Genomic DNA, 18,371 nt, shown 5'->3' with positions numbered 1-18,371 from the left:
TCAGTGATCTGCATCTGCTTCTGGTTTATCATACTGACAACAAATAAGAAGCCAGGTTAAACTCTACCTCAGCCTCAGGCCATCTCAGCCTGGAGAAATAGAAATCACATTTAGAACCTTAAAACTCCTAAAGAGTTAAACAACAGGAAGTCTGGGGTGCATAGAAGAGGAGGGAAAGATGAATTATCTTCAAAAGAAGGTTGTGTGGCACTGACAGTGGAGCAGAAAGACACTTTGAATGCACTCTTGCAAAACTGAAATCCATTGGTTCTACTGCCTTTGTAAGTAGAACACAAACTTATGTAGTTGTGTCATTTTTGCTAGTTGAGGATCTCTAGAGGCAGCAGAGCATCAATATTCTGGACACAATATGAAAGTCTTAGAATCAGACAGACCTGGATGTTAGTACTGGCTAATATGTTAATGATAGGTATTAACTTAAATAAGTTATTTAACCCCAAAGAGGCTTGGTTTTCTTTTATGTAAAAGAGAAACATGTACCTTACAGAATGGTTATAAGAATTTGTTAAGGGGCGCCTGGGTGGCTCCGTCGGTTGAGCGTCCAAGTTCGGCTCAAGTCATGATCTCGCGGTCCGTGAGTTCAAGCCCCGTGTCGGGCTCCGTGCTGGACAGGCTCAGAGCCTGGAGCCTGCTTCTGATTCTGTGTCTCCCTCTGTCTCTGCCCCTCCCCTCCTCATGCTCTGTCTCTCCCTGTCTCAGAAATAAACAGTTTTAAAAAATTAAGAAACAGGAATTTGTTTAAAAAAAAAAGTGAAAAACATCAGCCATCGTAGGCATCCGCTACCACTGTGATGGTGCCACATAACAAACCATCCCCAGTGCTCCATGACTTGAAACAATGTACATCTAGTTCATGTTCATGGGTCTGTCTGCTGTGATTTGGCGGCACTCAGCTGTGTTTATCTGAACTTGGCTGGACTCGAAGCTTTGGGTCAGGTTCAGGGTGTGTTCCACACGTCTTGGTTGCAGGTCAAAGAGCAAAAATTACCTGGGGGCATGTTCCCTTCATGGTGGAGGATGGAGCCTCAAGAAGACTGGCAGAACCTCACCAGGTCTCTTATAGCCCCAGCTATAAGTAACTGGCACATTGTTCCTTCTGCCCGGTTCTATTGCCCAAAATACCACAAAGGCCAAAGTCAATGGAGGAGGAAGAATATTCCACCCACAGTGAACCACAGCAAAGGCAGGCAGGGAAGGAAGAATTGTGAACAAAATGTAGAGGCACCCAGTACAGTCCCAGCCACCTAGAAAGTTCACATAAATGGGAGTTATTATATTTATTTATATTATCTAATAAATATATCTATCATTATTATCATATACTCTTCACGTGTGAAAGGCATAAGAGATGACATTAAACTTACAATGATTCTAAAATACACCCTAAAGAGTAATGTTTAAAAAAAAAAAATACCTACTTTCAAAAGTCCAACCATTTGTTACCCTGTCATTGATACGCCTGACCAGCACTGGCATTCGCCGGGGCCTCTATGCGAATTTCAAAGAGATGTGTCCCCTCTAAGTAGGCGCAGCCCCAGAGCCAACAGCACAAGTACATAACAAGGGGACAAGACACAGCTCTGCCCAAGAGCACGCAGGTTGGCACCTTGGAGAGCTGCCCCCTCAGCCAGGCACAATGTGCAGTGTGGCCTGCACACCACAGATAGCAGCGCTGCTCTAGAAACGGGAAGGCGACTCTGGAATCTCATCATGTACTGGGTTCTGGTTCATTGCCACCATTGCTATAAGCAATTTCCTTGGAGCTTTGATTCACAGCTTCCTTTCTGCTTTTCAGTTCTGACCTGGAAGATAGGAGCTTTGGGAGTCCAGTGGCACCTCTTTCCCAGAACCCCTAGAGCTTTTCGTGCCTGAACCCAGACCCAGGTGATGTGGCAGCTTGCAGGCGGCTCTAAGGCCTGAAAGCTGGGATCACAGAGAAATGTAGAGACTTACACAACTTAATTTCTTTCATCCTGACTGACAGGATAAGGACAGAAGGGAAGAGGAGAGAAATCTAAAGAAGCTTTATAGGCGCTGACATTCTAAGCTTGTGGGTAGATAAGCTGCTCATCAGGAGTGGGGGTGCAAGGCAGCAAACATGGGGGAGGGGGAGAAGAGTGGGGAGTGGAGGAGAGGGAGAGAGGGAGGGAGGAGAGAGAGAGAGGGGAGAGGGGAGAGGGATAGGAAGGACGGAGGGAAGACAGGAACTTTGATCCCAGGGTCAAGAGCAGCACCTGACATGGAGGAAGTGTTCCTTAATACCAGAGGGCGTGGGGGAGACAGGAGACATGAAGGCTTGTGATGTTGACCTTCATGATTTTACTAGAAGCACTGCCCAGCGAATAAAGCGAACATCTGAAGGTCCCACCAATCAATCGTGATATATCTTACGTGGAGAAGCAACGTGCCTCTGTCCAGCATAACTCACCAATCCTCGCCCTGCTTCCTAATCATCTTTCTTGACCTTCTTCTTCTCTCTCCTTCTTGCCCTCCTGCAGACAGAGCAAAGGATAGCATCCCCCGCTCACTGGCTTGAAGGCTCTCCCTCTCTTCGGTTTTCCTGTTTTCTCTCTTGTAAGAGTCTGTTAGACACTTTCTCTGAGATTTACTTGCAGTCAGACCTGAGAATCTCTCAGGGTCTCTTGCTCCAGTGACACTGTGGGGCCCCCCTCAGCAAGACATGGGGAGCAGCATGGAGATGGTAACAGCCAGGCATTCTCTGCATGCCGTCGAGCTGGAGGCTTCTAAAGAGGGCAGAAACCCTGAAGGATACTCCTGAGTGAACTCTCCTTGGACACTGGCCAGAATCCAAGCTCGGCTTCCTCTGATCCTTTAAAATGTGGTTGGGCTCTGTTGGGTCTTACCCGCTCAGGAGTGAGTCCCGCCACTGGGCCATCCAGCCTCCTCTCTGGACCTTTCCAAGTCCATTCAGGACCCAGCTGCCGGTGCTGGCATTCAGCATTCGAGGGAGGACGTGTTTATTTCGAAACAATCGTGAGGCTTGATTTGATGTAGTGAAAGAAATTAGTGCTTGCTGAATACGGCCCAATTAGTACTGCATTAATTCATACAGATTAGCAGCTGACATTGGCTGGAAGGCACGCATCGGGACATTTCAGTAAGTTTGGCTGAGAGCTACCTCTTCATGGTTGCCGAGCCTCCGCTCCCTCACCCCGAAGCTCAGATGATGACTTTATTTGGAATGATTTTCACATCAAGGGTGCATGGTGTCATTTTAGTGTTAGCTGGAAATGGACAAATTGAACCATGGTCAGCAGATGCCCCAAACGTCAGTCATCAAACTGACACCCTTCTGAGACCTGCTTTCTCCCAAGCCCACATTCTAACCATTAAACAACTCATCCAAGATGGAAGACATTGTCACATGCTACTATGGAAATACAGCAAGGCACCTTGTGGACCATCACACGTGGGATGTGAATCCACACCTGGTGTGAGCAGCTAAATATGTTCTCACTGCAGTAACAGTGGCTTGAACAAAGACAGGATTATCTGTTCACGGTTACGGGTTGATTGTGTCCCTCCTCCCCCATACGGTGTTGATGCCCTAATCCCTAATACCTCGGAATGTGGCTGCCTTTGAAGATAGGGCCTTTAAAGAGGTGATTAAATTAAAATGGTTCCTTTGGGATGGGCCTGTATGTTAGTCGGGGTTCTCCAGGGAAACCAATCCTGAAGGATATACAGATAGATAGATTTCTTATAAGGCATCGGCTCACAGGATTATGGAGACTGGCAAGTCCCAAGATCTGCAAAGTGAGTCAGCAAGTTGGAGCCCCAGGATGGCTGATGAAATAGTCCTAGTCTAATCCGAAGACTTGAGACGTGATGGTGTAGTTCCAGCAGGAAGCTGGTGGGCCAAAAGCTCAGGAAGAGCTGACGTTTTGGTGGAGCCGGAAGGCAGGAGAAAAGCTGATGTCCTAGTTCAAGGTAGTCAGGCAGGGAGAATTCTCTCATCAGGAGGGCCATCTTTTGGGATTCTAGATTCATTCTTTGCTGGTATATTTCCAGGCCCCAAAGACTTACTACCTCAAGGTCCTTCCCTTCATGCATTCGTTCACGTACAAAAGACTATTTCAAATGTTTGGCACGCACTGTGTCCTTGTGCCACTGTGTCACTGAAGTCACCCTGTTGAAAAAAAACCGAGAAGTCCCCCGTGATGTAATTTACAGATTAGAGGAAAGAAACCTATTCAAGTTATTATAATGAAGTGTGTGCTCAGGATCTGAGAGAGAAGCTCCTAGGAAAGTAGGAACCACACCAGCTGAAAGATCTCATCTGTTACCTGTTTGCCAAAACCTTTCCCATCCTGCGCAGCCTGGGGCAAATGCTAGCCCTTCACAGCTCAGCCCGTGCCTATCAGAACTGCGCCTTTGTGCAGTTAGTAATTTATGTACTTAGTAATTTAAAGAGCATTTATGGATGCTAGGCTTTGAGCTAAGTACTAAAGAGAGCTTATATCATTGAGCCTTTACAACAGTCCCATTATGTAAACTATTTCACATTTACAGACAAAGAAACTGAAACTCAGAGACTCAAGCTAGCAAACCTTTGCACAAATACTTCCCTCTTCCTAGGATCCTCTTCCTCCAGATGGTCATCTGGCTGCCTCCTTCCCTAGGTCTCAGTTCAAAAGCCACCTCCTCCAAGAAGCCTCCCTTGACTACTCATTCTTAAAGAACTACTGCTCTGAGTCACTCTTACATATGACTCTTGTTTTTCATAGCCTCTACCAGTCTCTGGAAGCATGGTTTTTGTTTGTTTGTATGCTTATTGTCTGTCTTCCTCCATTAGAACGTGTAAGTTCAAGGAGCCTGGGTGGCTGGTGGACCGTCCGATTTTGGCTCAGGTGACGGTGTTGCAATTTGTGAGTCCGAGCCTCCCGTTGGGCTCGTTGCTGTTGGCGTGAAGCCCGCTTTGCATCCTCTGTCCCCCCACCCCATCTCTGCCCCTCCCCTGCTTGCTCTCTCTCTCTCTCAAAAATAAACATCTTTTTTTTTTAATTTTAAGAAAAGAACGTGCAAGTTCTATGGGAGGGAGAATGGCTGCCTCCTCGAGGTTCGGCAACTCTGTACCCTTGGCACTTAGCAGGATACCTGGTGCATAGTAGGCCTCCATTTAATGTTCGCCGGATAATGAATGAATATAACCAAAGTCATAGAGCTAGTAAGGGGTGGAGTTGAGATTTAAACCTAGATGCGTCGTTTCCCAAACTCCGGGATTTCCTTCTTCTTGTAGACTCCCCGCTGTCTCTGCTTCGTGGTTCTGAGGTCAATGCAATCGCATTTAGACAACTTTGCATCTCTGGTAGCTTCTGCTGGGACACTGCCATGCTCCGCAGACGCTCCACCCATGTGTGCGCAGATGACTAAGTTTCCATGACAACGCCAGGGGAGGAAGAAGGGCTCTGAGGCCCTGTAAGATTTTCTTTCCTCTCCGCTGAGGTTCGCATCACTGACTGGGAAAGTTCCCTCCTCCGCCCCACTCCAGCCCTATGCGTCATTTGCAGCCTTGGGAGGAGGTGGGTCCCGGAGCTGAGCTGACCCGCTCCCCATGGAGGTGCTTTCAACTGAGAGGCCACCTTCAGTGGGCGGAGCTTTCAGCCTAGCCCCTATTTGAGGGTATGGCCAAGTCCTCAAGTTTCTTAGAAGAGTCTAGTCCTTCTGGCAGAGAAACGTGCTTGTCCCCTGGTACCATGGGCAGGGTTCTTCTCTACCAATGAGAGAGGCTGGGCATTTCAGTGGGCGCAAGGCCATCCTCTCGCGGGGGGGGGGGGGGGGGTGTGTGTGTGTGTGTGTGAATATAGCACAGCACAGAGGCTTCCTGCCTTGAGCCTGATTCAGCTTTTGCAATTTCCCTTCGATCGGATCTTTTGAAGCTCCCCCTTCAAACCCCTTTATTGGTGCCTATGGAGAGAAAGAGAGTAGTGAAGCCTCTCTCTGGGGTTTGCAAAAAAATTCACTCTGTTGTCCTCAGAAAACCCAGAGGAGTAAAGAGGTCAAAGTTGGGCTCCTGTCTGTGCGCAGAGCTGGGCTGGCTACTCTGACTTCAAGGGTGCTCCTGGAACCACATGGCAGGTGTGCCCTAGGTCAGCTCCATGGGGACCAGCTCCAGCCAGGAGAACTGCCTCTCCTTCCCAGTACTTGTGACTTTATGAAGGGCTTTAGAAGAGGCAGTCTACTATCTTGGATTAACAGAGAAGACAGATGCCTATAGGGTATGATTTGACAGCAGTTAGACAAGACTTGATCCTTCACAATAGCTCCCTATTGGGGCATCTGGGTGGTTCAATCAGTTAAGCCTCTGACTCTTGATTTCTACCCAGGTCGTGATCTCATGAGTTGGAGCCCCGCGTTAGGCTCTGCGCTGACAGCATGGATCCCGCGTGGGATTCTGTCTCTTCCTCTCTCTCTGCTCCTCCCCAGCTTGTGAGAGCATGTTCTCCTTCTCTCCCTCTCTCTCTCTCTCTCAAAAAAAGCTCCCTATTGCCTGAACTTCTTCCATTAACATCGTCCCCTTGAGTCTCAGAGTTGGCCTTTATGGAATGCTAATAAAACGCAAACTTCCCTAGAAACACAAATAATCTGCTAGACGGGTGTTGGCAAACTTTCTGCAAAGGGTCCGATAGTAGCTACTTTAGGCCATGTGGACCATACAGTCCTTATTGCAACTATTCACCTCTGCAGATACAGCCCCAAACACTGTGTAAGCAGATGGGCATGGCTGCATCCCAGGAACATTCATTTCCAAAACCTGCTGCAGGCTGCACTTGGCCCTTGGGCTGTGATTCCCCAACCCAGCCCTAGGCTGTAAGTCAGTGACATTTCCTGAGCCTCTCTCTGTCCCCAGTGCCTCTCACATGATGCACACAGTGAAGAGATTCAAAATGCTGTTTGTGGAAGTACTTATCAGCTGACAGCAGTTCAAGACAAGTTGTTTGGTGGCCAATTTTACCAGAAGGAGCTTCGGTGTGGGGGAGGGGGGTTACATTCAGAGGCTAAGAATAGAAATCAAACTTGCCAACTTAACAATTTTAACCAAATACATTCCATTAGTTTTAGTCATGAATCTCAAACACAACTGGGCTGAGATTACCATATCCCCTGTCTGGGGACCAGCAGAAAGTGAAGTTTGGGAGCAATGCAGACCAGTGACAAACAAGGGTCCCTGAGCACAGTCACTCCCTCCAGCTTTGGCTCTGTTGTTATGTTCCTGCACTCAGGAATGGTGTTTGCTCTTATCATTCCAGACAGCGAGCCAAATTCCTACTGTTCTGGCTCAGATAAACCACTAACACCCCTTGGTAAGGGGTTAGCTGTTTTTTAAACAGCCCTCTCTGCAATCTGGTGTTCTACTTACCTTGTTTCCTCCTCAACCGCAGACACCTCACTGTGGCAATCAAGGAACCCAAGATGTGCCTGTTGGCCTCTTTCTTTCTTTTTTTTTTTTTTAATTTTTTTTTCAACGTTTTATTTATTTTTGGGATAGAGAGAGACAGAGCATGAACGGGGGAGGGGCAGAGAGAGAGGGAGACACAGAATCGGAAACAGGCTCCAGGCTCTGAGCCATCAGCCCAGAGCCCGACGCGGGGCTCGAACTCATGGACCGCGAGATCGTGACCTGGCTGAAGTCGGACGCTTAACCGACTGCGCCACCCAGGCGCCCCTGTTGGCCTCTTTCAAGATGGCAGAAGTCATCATGGTGAATCTTAGCATCGATTTTAGGAAATGATAATTACTGTCGCCTTAACTTCAGCTGTTTTCTGGACTACTGTCTTAGTTTCGTAGAGTGTGGAGCACAGAGGCCTGACAGTGTGTATTCATTGCAATTCCAAACATTCGAAGACCTTATGTCAGCCAGGATAGGTAAGTTTGGGCTGCAATAACAAATAAACTCAAAATTTCAGTTTCTTAACACATCTCAAGCTTATTTCTTGCTGATGTCGCATTTCCAACAAGGGTTTTCAGGCAGGACGTACTCATTATAATCATTCGGGGGTGGAGATAATGCCGGCTCCACCATGACACGTGCCTTCATGGTCACCTCATGAGGAGAAAGGGGAGTGATGCGTCATGCCCTGACTCCTTAACTCTCTTCCCAGAAGCGTCATATCCGCTCACATTTCATTGACCAAACCAGCCCTATGCCAGGGGGCTGGGTAAGTGGACCCTACCAAGTGCCTGAAAGGATGACATAATTGTGAGCAAGCCTAACGACCACTCTAGGACCTGAATAAAGGGCCAGGGGAATCTGTTGGCACGAAGAGTCAACTATCCCCACCGGAAAGATGCATAATTAGAAGCTGAGTGCTGATATGATTCTGAAGGCCCTGGGAACAAGAGTGATTCTGAATATTTTAGATGTGCAGCAGATGAAAACAGCACTCACCAAGGAAAGGCGAGGGCTGAGGTGAAGTAGGCTACGTCAGGACAATGGAATGTTCCGCAACGGGGGAAATAGACCACCTTCTTCCAGGAAGAGGTACCTTTTAATAAGTCTGAGAGAAATACAATGCAGTTATCATGAGATTCTGTATGAGATCAAGGGTTAAGCACAGAGGTGGTTCTGAGAGGGGGTAAGACCGTTGACATGGGAAGAGGAGAGGTCCTCTGATGGAGCAGACAATGGAGACACAAGGAAGAAGCCGGTGTGTCTGCTCCATCCTGACCTGTATATAATGCCCTCCCTGGACCACGGTGTCGGCATTGCCCAAGACAAAAGCAAACCAAACAAACAAAAACAAGCCTCAGAGCATAGCTTGTTCAGTTGTGCAGGTTGGGCAATACACACCTTGAGGGAGAACCCATCACGCTGTGATTTCTGTGAAGGGAGCACATGAGACCTGGCCGTGCATGATGTGAGGCATTCTGGGTGGCAGCCCTACCTCCAGGCCCTGTGAAGGCAAGATCTTGGACTCAGGGCTCCTGAGCTCATTAGTGTGGTTTCCTGTTTCTGGCATTGCCTTTACCTTCGAATCTGACAACAGACCCGGGTGTTCTGGTCTCAACACTTGGTGTTTACCAGCGCATAGCTTACATATTCCCCAGGAGTGAGGTCACAGGGGGGGAATCCTCAGCCAGGCAAGGTCTGTAACCCTAGAGAGGACAGGGAGAGAAAGACTACTGTCTGCAAGCATGTTGACACACCCCACAGAACACTACGAACCGGAAAGAGGGATTAGGATGTGACTGGGATTCCCAGGAGCAGAGGAACTAGGGAATTTTTTGTTCCAGTTACTGTCATCCTATGGGGCCACTAACACTGGCCTGACCTGGAAGAATACCCATAACAGAAGTACACTCAGTGTCTAACGCAATTCTGAGCATAAAGGAGGTCCTCATTACATTTTTGTTGAAAAAAATTCACGAGGATGTATGTTTTTTTAAATTTTATTTATTGTGAGAGGGAGAGAGAGAAAAAGAGAGAATGAGGGGGGGAGGGGCAGAGAGAGAGGGGGACAGAGGACCCCAAGCAGGCTCTGCTCTGACAGCAGAGAACCCGACATAGGGCTCAAACTCACAAACCCTGAGATCATGACCTGAGCAGAAGTGAGACCCTTAACCAACTGAGCCAACCAGATGCCCCATGAGTATGTGTGTCAAAAGAACATTCAACTTTCTTCTGTCCATAGCCAATAAAGGTGATGAGAATTTGGCCACAACACAAGCTGTTGAAATGTGAAAAAGTCAATCAACCAAAGTGGAGGGAGAGGAGGCGAGTCTTTGTTCTGCAGGAAACTGAGTGACCATCTGGAATTGGATTGATGCTTGGGGACTGTGCCTTGTAGATCCACCTTCCCTTGAGAATTAGTCCTTGTCAGTTCAGCGTGAAAACATTCAATGATGGAGTGAGCTCACAGCTCTTTAAATGCTTGTAAAAACACGAGGCAGGGTTAGTGTTGGATCTGGTAGTGGTACGACCCATTCAAGGCATCACCATCTTGAAAAGTAAACATGAACGATGCTGCCATCACAACGTGAAACGAATAGAGGGAAATCTGCTTAAGTGCTTGGTCCTTTTGAGTAAAAGCAATGCGTTTACATACTTCTTCCTCAAAGTAAGCATAAATGTAAATGATAATTGAATGTGTGTAGGTGCAGAATAGCTATTCCTCATGAAATGATACTGCTTAGGGAATTCAGTAGTGATGTTGAGGTCAAGCTGACTTCAGGTGAACATTTGCCTCTAAGTGCATGTAGGACCTCTTCCCTGTTGTCCTTTGTCGTTTTCTTCCGGACAGAGACACAGGTGGAAATGTAGACATGTTGAAAACCTAACTCACCATCAGTGAGTCTCTTGGCCTGTACAATATCTGTCCTCAAATAAATAGAACATGCCACCTTCAAACAAAGAAGAAAATCTGGAAGAGGGGGAAGGGCAGGACAGAGGGCAGATCTAGATTTTTAGGACACTGTCATCCAATGGATTTTTCTCTGCCAAGATGAGTATTGGCTGTTACAAAACCCATGCTTAACAAAGCTTCCCACCATCACATTTACATAATGCTTTATTCACATGCATAGAATTCCACATAGCATTGCTTCTGACCAAAGAACTCAATTTTCAGGGGAAAAAAAAAAATGTGACCTGGGTCCAGGAATCAAAGGTGGAGTGAGAGTGGCTTCTGTCACAATTACACCAAATGTCCACTCACAGAACGTTTGCTCTCTGGCTCTGAAATCTGCTCCACTGATTTGGGAGTTGAGACTGCCAATCAGCCAGGGGGCGCTCCTCGCCCTGCCGAACTAGCAGGTAGAAGAGGGGTATCTACACTGGTACTGGCGAAACCGGATAACTAAGGGATGTCGGATTTCTACCATACGAGAAGTCTTTCTGGAACCCAGGGGGCTCTGCACGTTAAGTACCTCCACGTGCAATAGTAAAAGGTAATGGAAATAGGTAGCATCCACAGCCACGGCAAAAAGGTATTATTTTATATGGAATTTCAGATATATTGAGAAAGTGTGTTGAGTAGCTGAGTAGCCAAGGGAGTGAACTGTGCTCAGAAGCTATACCTTTCTAGTTTCCGCTCAGTGATGTCTACAGCCCTTTTTGACAGTTGACTCTCGGTTACGACCGGCCGGTAGGGGGCACTAGAGAAACGTCAAAAGGCCAGAGACGAGCTAGGGCCCGGACCCGCAGCTCCTCTTAGCTTTGCCTCACAAGGACTCTTCACCCTGACATTGACTTTCAGCGTTGCCAGCAGTAGTACAAAGGTCCTTCCCCAGAGTGTCTACCTATTAGGAAGACCACCTGCTTGTCTTTGTTTCCTCGGCCCCGAGAGTAGTTGCTACTTCCAGCAGTGGTAGTGTTGATGACTTCAATGGTCGCTTTCTATTCCTTTACCCCCTCTCACCTGTGTAATCAATTCCCCATATTAAACTCCCTCTGTTGATACATCAAGTGTGGGTTTAAAATTTTGTTCTTCCTGAAGGATAGTGGACTCACATGAGTTTCCGGTGTCCCACATAGCGATTCAACACTTCTATACATCGTTCTCTGCTTGCCACAACCGTGGTTTTTGTTTTCCTGACTGGACCCCAACTGACACCTATCATTAGAAGGACACTCAAGATGATTTGACATTTCACTTACTATCAGTTCTTCCGAAAGATCCATTCGGACGCGTACTTTCAAAAAATTAAAAAAAAAAAAAAAGGAGAGAGATAGTTTAAGAAAATTTAATATGGAATGGCTACTTGTCAAATGCCACCATCCAAATAGGAACGGGAGAAATTTCTCTGAATGCTTGCTGGAAAACAAGTTCATTTTGTTAAAAGGTTTCCCTCTTTGTATTTGGAGGTTAAAGAAATGACAGAATTTATTATTCCACCAAACAAACCATTTTGCTTATTTTTGGTAAATTGCACTAAATGTGGTTTAATTACTGTGTCCAGAATAGCATTTCACATCTGTGGCCCCAAAAGCGGTTATTGCAATGGATCTGTAGGATAAAGAAATAGAGCCCTCTAGTGGCTAACTCGAATACTACAACCCCTTGCAGTTCAGCATAGACGGTATTAACCTCCTACCGAGGCCACAGGATCTTTGGACACAGATCCTGGTACTGCCTGTACCTGACCCTGCCTGGTACTGCAAGAAAACAGACAAGAAGTATACTGTCCAGAGAAGTTATGCCCGTGCTTCTTGGCATTATACAAATACAGGCGTATCTCGTTTTATTGCGCTTCGCTTCACTGTGTTTTTTACAAATGGAAGATTTGTGACAACCCTGCATCGAGCAAGTCTGTTGGCACCATTTTTCCAAGAGCACTTGCTGACTTCATGTCTCTGAGTCACATTTTGGTAATTCTCACAATATTTCAAACTTGTTCATTATGATTACATTTGTTGTAGTGATCTGTGATCCATGATTATGACCCACTGAAAGCTCAGATAGTAGTTAGTATTTTTAGCAATAAAGCGTTGTTAAATGTTTTAATGAAGTAATTTTTAACAATGTACGTTTTTTAATGTTTATTTATTTTTTGAGAGAGAGAGAGACAGAGCATGAGCAGGGACGGGCAGAGAGAGAGGGAGACACAGAATCTGAAGCAGGCTCCAGGCTCTGAGCTGTCAGCACAGAGCCCTACACGGGGCTCAAACTCACCAACCGTGAGAGATCATGACATGACCCCAGCCGACGTCAGACGCTTAACCCCCTAAAACATCCAGGCGCCCTCCGCCCCAACAATGTACTTTTTAGACATAATGCTACTGAACGCTTAATAGAGTACAGTATGGTGTAAACATAACTTTTATATGCACCGGACAACCAAAAAATTCATTTGACCTTCTTTATTGCGACACTCGCTTTAGCACGGTGGTCTGGAACCGAACCTGTAATATCTCCAAAGTGTGCCTGTATAGCATAAACACACTTACAAAACGTGTAAACGAGGTCATTATTAACTACCCAATTTTTTGAGGTGTACGTAGAGGGCGTGAGAAGAGATGTAAGCCAGTCTAGTGTGATCAGTTGAAAGAGACACTTAGATCCCTTAGAAGGCAGGGGTCTTAACGCAAACCACAATCATTTCTTTCTGAACTGGTTACACACACAGATAAGGTCCCCCAGTGTCACAGCAAGGGAGACTCAATGAATGCACCAAGAGGATGTGCAAGCGGAACGAGCAGGTGGAATGTGTGGAAACATGCACGTTGATATTTTTTGTCGGCAAAGACAAGATAACCAGTGGAGGGCAATGTAGCGACTTCACACGACAACCTGGAGGGAGGGGCTGTGGAAGGGAGAAAGCATTTAAGGATGGCGATTGGATGGTGTTGGGTTCAGATGCCATCTGAGCACATTCCTAGCTGTATGACTTAGGGCAAGTTGCCCAACCTCTCTGTTTCTCAGCTTCCTCATCTGTAAAATGAATATTACAGCATCTACTTCAAGACAATGTATATAGTGTAGTGGTTGAGGGCACATGCTTCAAGGTCAAGCTACGTGGCTTCCAAACCTGATCCTGCCACTTACTCTGTGACCTTGGGCAAGTTACTCAACCTCACTGTGCCTAATCCATAAAACGGGATAAAATCTACTGACCTTGCTTGGTTGTTTTGGAGATTAAGTGATACATAAAATACTTAGAACAGGAGTCACGGATGAGTTTGCCAACATTACTACTGCTTAAAGAGCCCGACAATGCCTTGTCCATGGTAAACACGCAGTACACTTAAACCTTGGTTTGCGAGCATAATTCGTGCCAGAAACATGCTTGTAATCCAAAGCACGTGTATATCAAAGCGAATTTCCCTATAAGAAATCATGGAAACTCAGATGATTCATTCCACCACTCAAAAATATTCATATAAAAATAATTACAATACTGTAATATAATACAAAATAATAAAGAAAATACAAAATATTTTAAGAAGTAAACAAATTAGCCTACACTTACCTTTGAAAACCTTCATGGCTGGTGTGAGTGAGACAAGAGAGGGGAGGGTTATTATGTAGGACAACTTTCGCTATCAGTAACCGAATCACTGCTCTCTATTGGCTCAATGGAATCTTTTTCTGTGTCGGGGCCATTGTATGTGCTCACACAGATGTTGACTGCAGCACAGTATTAAGAAACTCTTGTCATATACTGTGTCTAAGGTAACTGACACTAAGGCAGCAGAGGAAAAGAGTCTATCTGCAGACAGCCTGACCTAGAAGGAAGCAAAGCATTCCTAGGCTTACTCTTGAATGGAAAAGCAAAGGACCTTCCATAGGTGCTTTGAAGTGACAAAAAATATACTAGTGCCGTTGTGGGCACCTTCCAATGTTCTGAAACATCACTGATTTCTGCCAAACACTGTGGCTTGCGACCAAGCATCGAAGCATGGGAGACGATCACCCACAATCCCACAGGGAAAGAGAGAAGAACCCATTGGCTCAGTTGTGATCATGTGACATTCGGCATCACGTACTATTCATATTGCAAGACATCACTCATTTATCAAGTTTCAATTTATTAGAGCTGTTTGCGAGTCTTGCGGAACACTTGCGGAACAAGTTACTCGCAATCTGAGGTTTTACTGTGAATATTAGCTTTATTATTGTCTGTAAGTCATCATGGACACATTTACTTGTCTTTTCCACCTGCTTCATTTTCTCTTAAGGAGAGCCATGTGAAATTGCCATTTTTGTAGCTCAAAAATACTTGAATGAAATAACTTCTTGGTTTAATCTGATACAGACCAATGTTTGTCTCCACATCACATTAAGGGTTGTTGACAAAAGTCTAAGAGGAATAAAATAGAACTTTCTATCCACATTTATGTCAGTGAGCCTAGATCCCCTTTGCCACCTGCAATGACAAATCCCTTGAGCAGTTCAAGTGAGACTAAGTCTGCTGGGAATCCCCTGAGTCCTCCTGTTAGCCCCTAGGAGGCATGGGGAAGCCATGACTGGAGTGTATGTACTAGAGCCTGGTCAGGAAAACAGAACCTATTCCAGGTAGTTTCATAGAGGGAATTTACTATCAAAAACTAGTTACATAGGCACTGGAAAACATAAAAAGGGGGGGGGGTGCCTGGATGGCTCAGTAGGTTAAACGTCTGACTTCAGGTCATGATAGCACAGTTGGTGAGTTCGAGCCCCACGTAGGGCTCTGTGCTGACCTCTCACAGCCTGGAGCCCACTTCAGATTGTCTCCCTCTCTCTCTGTCCCTCCCCTACTCATGTTCTCTCTCTCTCTCTCTCTCTCTCAATAAATAAATAATTTTAAAAATGAAAGAAAGAAAGAAAGAAAGAAAGAAAGAAAGAAAGAAAGAAAGAAAGAAAGAAAGAAAAGGTAAAAATCCATACAGGGGGCATTGAAGCAACCCAGGGATTAGCAACAGCAGAGAGTAGCTACACCCCTGCCTTCTGGAGGGATCAAGGGTAGATGGAGCATTGCCAGAGTCAGTCCCAGGGGCCCCAGCAGGAGAAGGGCCCATGTGGGGCTGCCTGGTCACTCCTAGAACTGCCCCTCACCCTGACAGAGAGGAAGGAGGGGAAATCTCCCTTCCCACTGCTCCCCAATCTGACAGTATCTCCCTTTGGCCGAACCTAATCCTATTCCAGTTGGCAAGGGAGCCTGGGACACGTAGCTCTCAGGGACTAGCTCCTTGAATGCAGAACATACAGGGGGAAAAAAGGGAAGTAGATTTAAAAGCAGGAAGGTAAATGCCTGCCCAGGGGAGCAGGAGCTGGGAGGAAAGAGATGGGAAAGGAAAGGGAGACAGCACGACCAAACGGGAAAGCCAGCTGCCGCCATATTGTTTCTCGGGCGCTTGGGAGTATCCTGGACCTAACAGAGGTAGAATCTTGGCACTTAGCTACTCTAGCCAGGTAATTCCAAATAAAGCTGTGAGAACCACACCGATCTCTCTTTGCTGACTTCATAAGATGGAGAAGGGTACAGGAAACTCGGATGGGTGGTGCTGGGAACTTCCGGCTGACTGACGACCCTCCAAGAAAGGGAAAGGGGTGTGTGCTGTGCCATCTTGGCCTCTGTCCTTTACTTTGGGCGACAAGTCCAGCAGCCGGGAAGCTGGACTTGGGAAACGATCCCTCATCTTAGAAGTTCTGTCCCGCAAGACTATGGGAACAAAGCAACAGAATGCAGTTTGGGAGCCTGGATTGAATCCTGGAACAGAAAGGGGCAATAGCAGAGACACTGGGTAAAGTCTTAATTTAGTCAATAGGATTGTACCCATGTTAATTTCTTAGTTTTGACAAAATGTGCTATGGATGTTAGAGGTTAACTTTAGAGGAAGCTAGGGGAAGGGTATATGGGAATAGTCTGTATTGTTTTCTCTCTAGAAATTTAAATTTATTTCAAAATTATAAAAAGAATTTAAGTTACCTCCTCTATATTGGTTTCTTCCATTAGCTTCAAGGGGAGGCTCCAGAGGACCTGTGATGCTACTACCAACCTAATGAGGCATCACCCAGGGGAAGCCGACACCTCCCCAAGCCACCCTGAAGTCAGTGATCACAACTAGGAGAGGGTCAGAAAGGCCACATCTGGGAAGCGTTTCTGTGGACATTTCATTACTGGTACAAAATGCGAATTCATTAACAGTAGCCTACTTACAAAGAAAACGATTAACACTTAGGTTGTCAACATACCCCTGTCGTTACTCTTATCAATGAGATGTTTGTTATGCCCCTTTGGCTAAAGCAATGAGCTGGCTAATATTCAAATTTAATGGACGACGTCCACTCTCTAAGGAAGTTCTTTTTTTTTTTAATTTTTTTTTAACATTTATTTATTTTTGAGACAGAGAGAGAGCATGAACGGGGGAGGGTCAGAGAGAGGGAGACACAGAATCTGAAACAGGCTCCAGGCTCTGAGCTGTCAGCACAGAGCCCGACGTGGGGCTCGAACTCACGGACCGCGAGATCGTGACCTGAGCCGAAGTTGGCCGCTTAACCGACTGAGCCACCCAGGCGCCCTTCTAAGGAAGTTCTTAACTCAAGATTGGTCAGGGTACTGGTCACAGATGCTCACAGTTTACGTACAATCATCCTTTAAAGTTGGTGGCCTTAAATATTTTTTTAAAAAAAGTAGAGTACAACTATATACACACATATATGCATACGTACATAGATACACATACAGCCAGCAGAGCGAGGAGTCTAACTCATTAGTATCTAAGTGAAAAGTGAGGTTTCTCCCAGTTAGCTGCTCTCACTGTCTTCTGTCAAGGCCCCACTTCCCACTGGGTGGTGACTCCCTTTAAGCATCTCCATCCAATTCTGTAAACTTTTTATTTACTTTTGGTAATTAAAACAGTGTCATTCTGGCTACCAAGACTCAATCCTGTGTATTTTAAATTTGCAATATTGGGGCGCCTGGGTGCCCCAGTCGGTTAAGCATCTGACTCTTGATTTCGGCTCAGGTCATGACCTCACAGTTCGCAGGTTCATGAGGTTGAGCCCTGTGCTGACAGCGCAGAGCCTCCTTGGGATTCCCTCTCTCCCTTTCTCTCTGCCCCTGCCCTGCTTGTGCACACTGTCTCTCTCTTTCTCAAAAACAGATAAATAAGCATTTTAAAAAAGAGAGACATTTGACAACATCAGCTTCTGATCCACAAATGCTGGCCCCCCATTCCCATTCCCTTGATAGAACAAGCCTCTTTGGTGGTCCCTCTGGCAGTTCCTGGCAAGCCTGTGCCCCCCCAAGCTCACCTACTACCTTCAGCCCTAATCAAGGGTACAAACTCAGTACACCTTTTGGGACTCTCAGAAACCAGCACCCAAAATGGTGTTCTTTGACCCTTCTTCCCCATCTGGCTTTGCCCTGCTCAGGTCAGATGAGGTACATGTGGGTGGCCGCTAACCAGGGCAAGGAGCATCTTCCCTCTTTACAGAACCCACAATTCGGTAAGTAATTTGGGGGGTTGCCTTCTCTGGACTTTAGGGATGGGTATCATTCATGCTCACCCTCTCACCTCCCAGAGGGAGAGAAGTGAGGCAATGGCCTCTCTTTATTGTACTCCCCAGTGGAAGTTTGGCCTTGACCTCTACCTTCCATCCCCTGACGGTTTAGGACCCCACCCAGTCAGTATCTATTACCTCTGGTACTGGAGAGTCTTACGCCAAAAATTATCTCTTATTTGAATTTGGCACTAGAAAAGGAGAGGCTTCTCCTATTGGGAGACCATCCCCATGGTGTGTAACCTCCAGAGCAGAAAAAGATCTCAATTAGGACCTCCCCCCAGACTCCTAGGCACCCATAGGTAAATCTATTCTTAAATGAAACAGTTGACTCCTCCACTGGAGTCAACCTACTCCCAGATTGACCTCCGCAGCTCCAAGGATACATTCTTTGCGATTGGCGGT

General features: G+C 46.3%; 1 pseudogene; it reads left to right on the top strand.

The window, feature by feature from the left end:
• Nucleotides 1–18,371, top strand: part of LOC112858693 (mitochondrial-processing peptidase subunit beta-like) — a 70,639-nt pseudogene that overhangs the window by 13,247 nt on the left and 39,021 nt on the right.

Source organism: Puma concolor, chromosome B1 (genome assembly GCF_028749965.1).
Source record: "Puma concolor isolate L17-30 chromosome B1, mPumCon1.1.hap2, whole genome shotgun sequence".
NCBI lineage: Eukaryota > Metazoa > Chordata > Mammalia > Carnivora > Felidae > Puma > Puma concolor.
The sequence above is the reverse complement of the archived record's forward strand: the minus strand, read 5'-3'. Positions and strand labels throughout refer to the sequence as shown.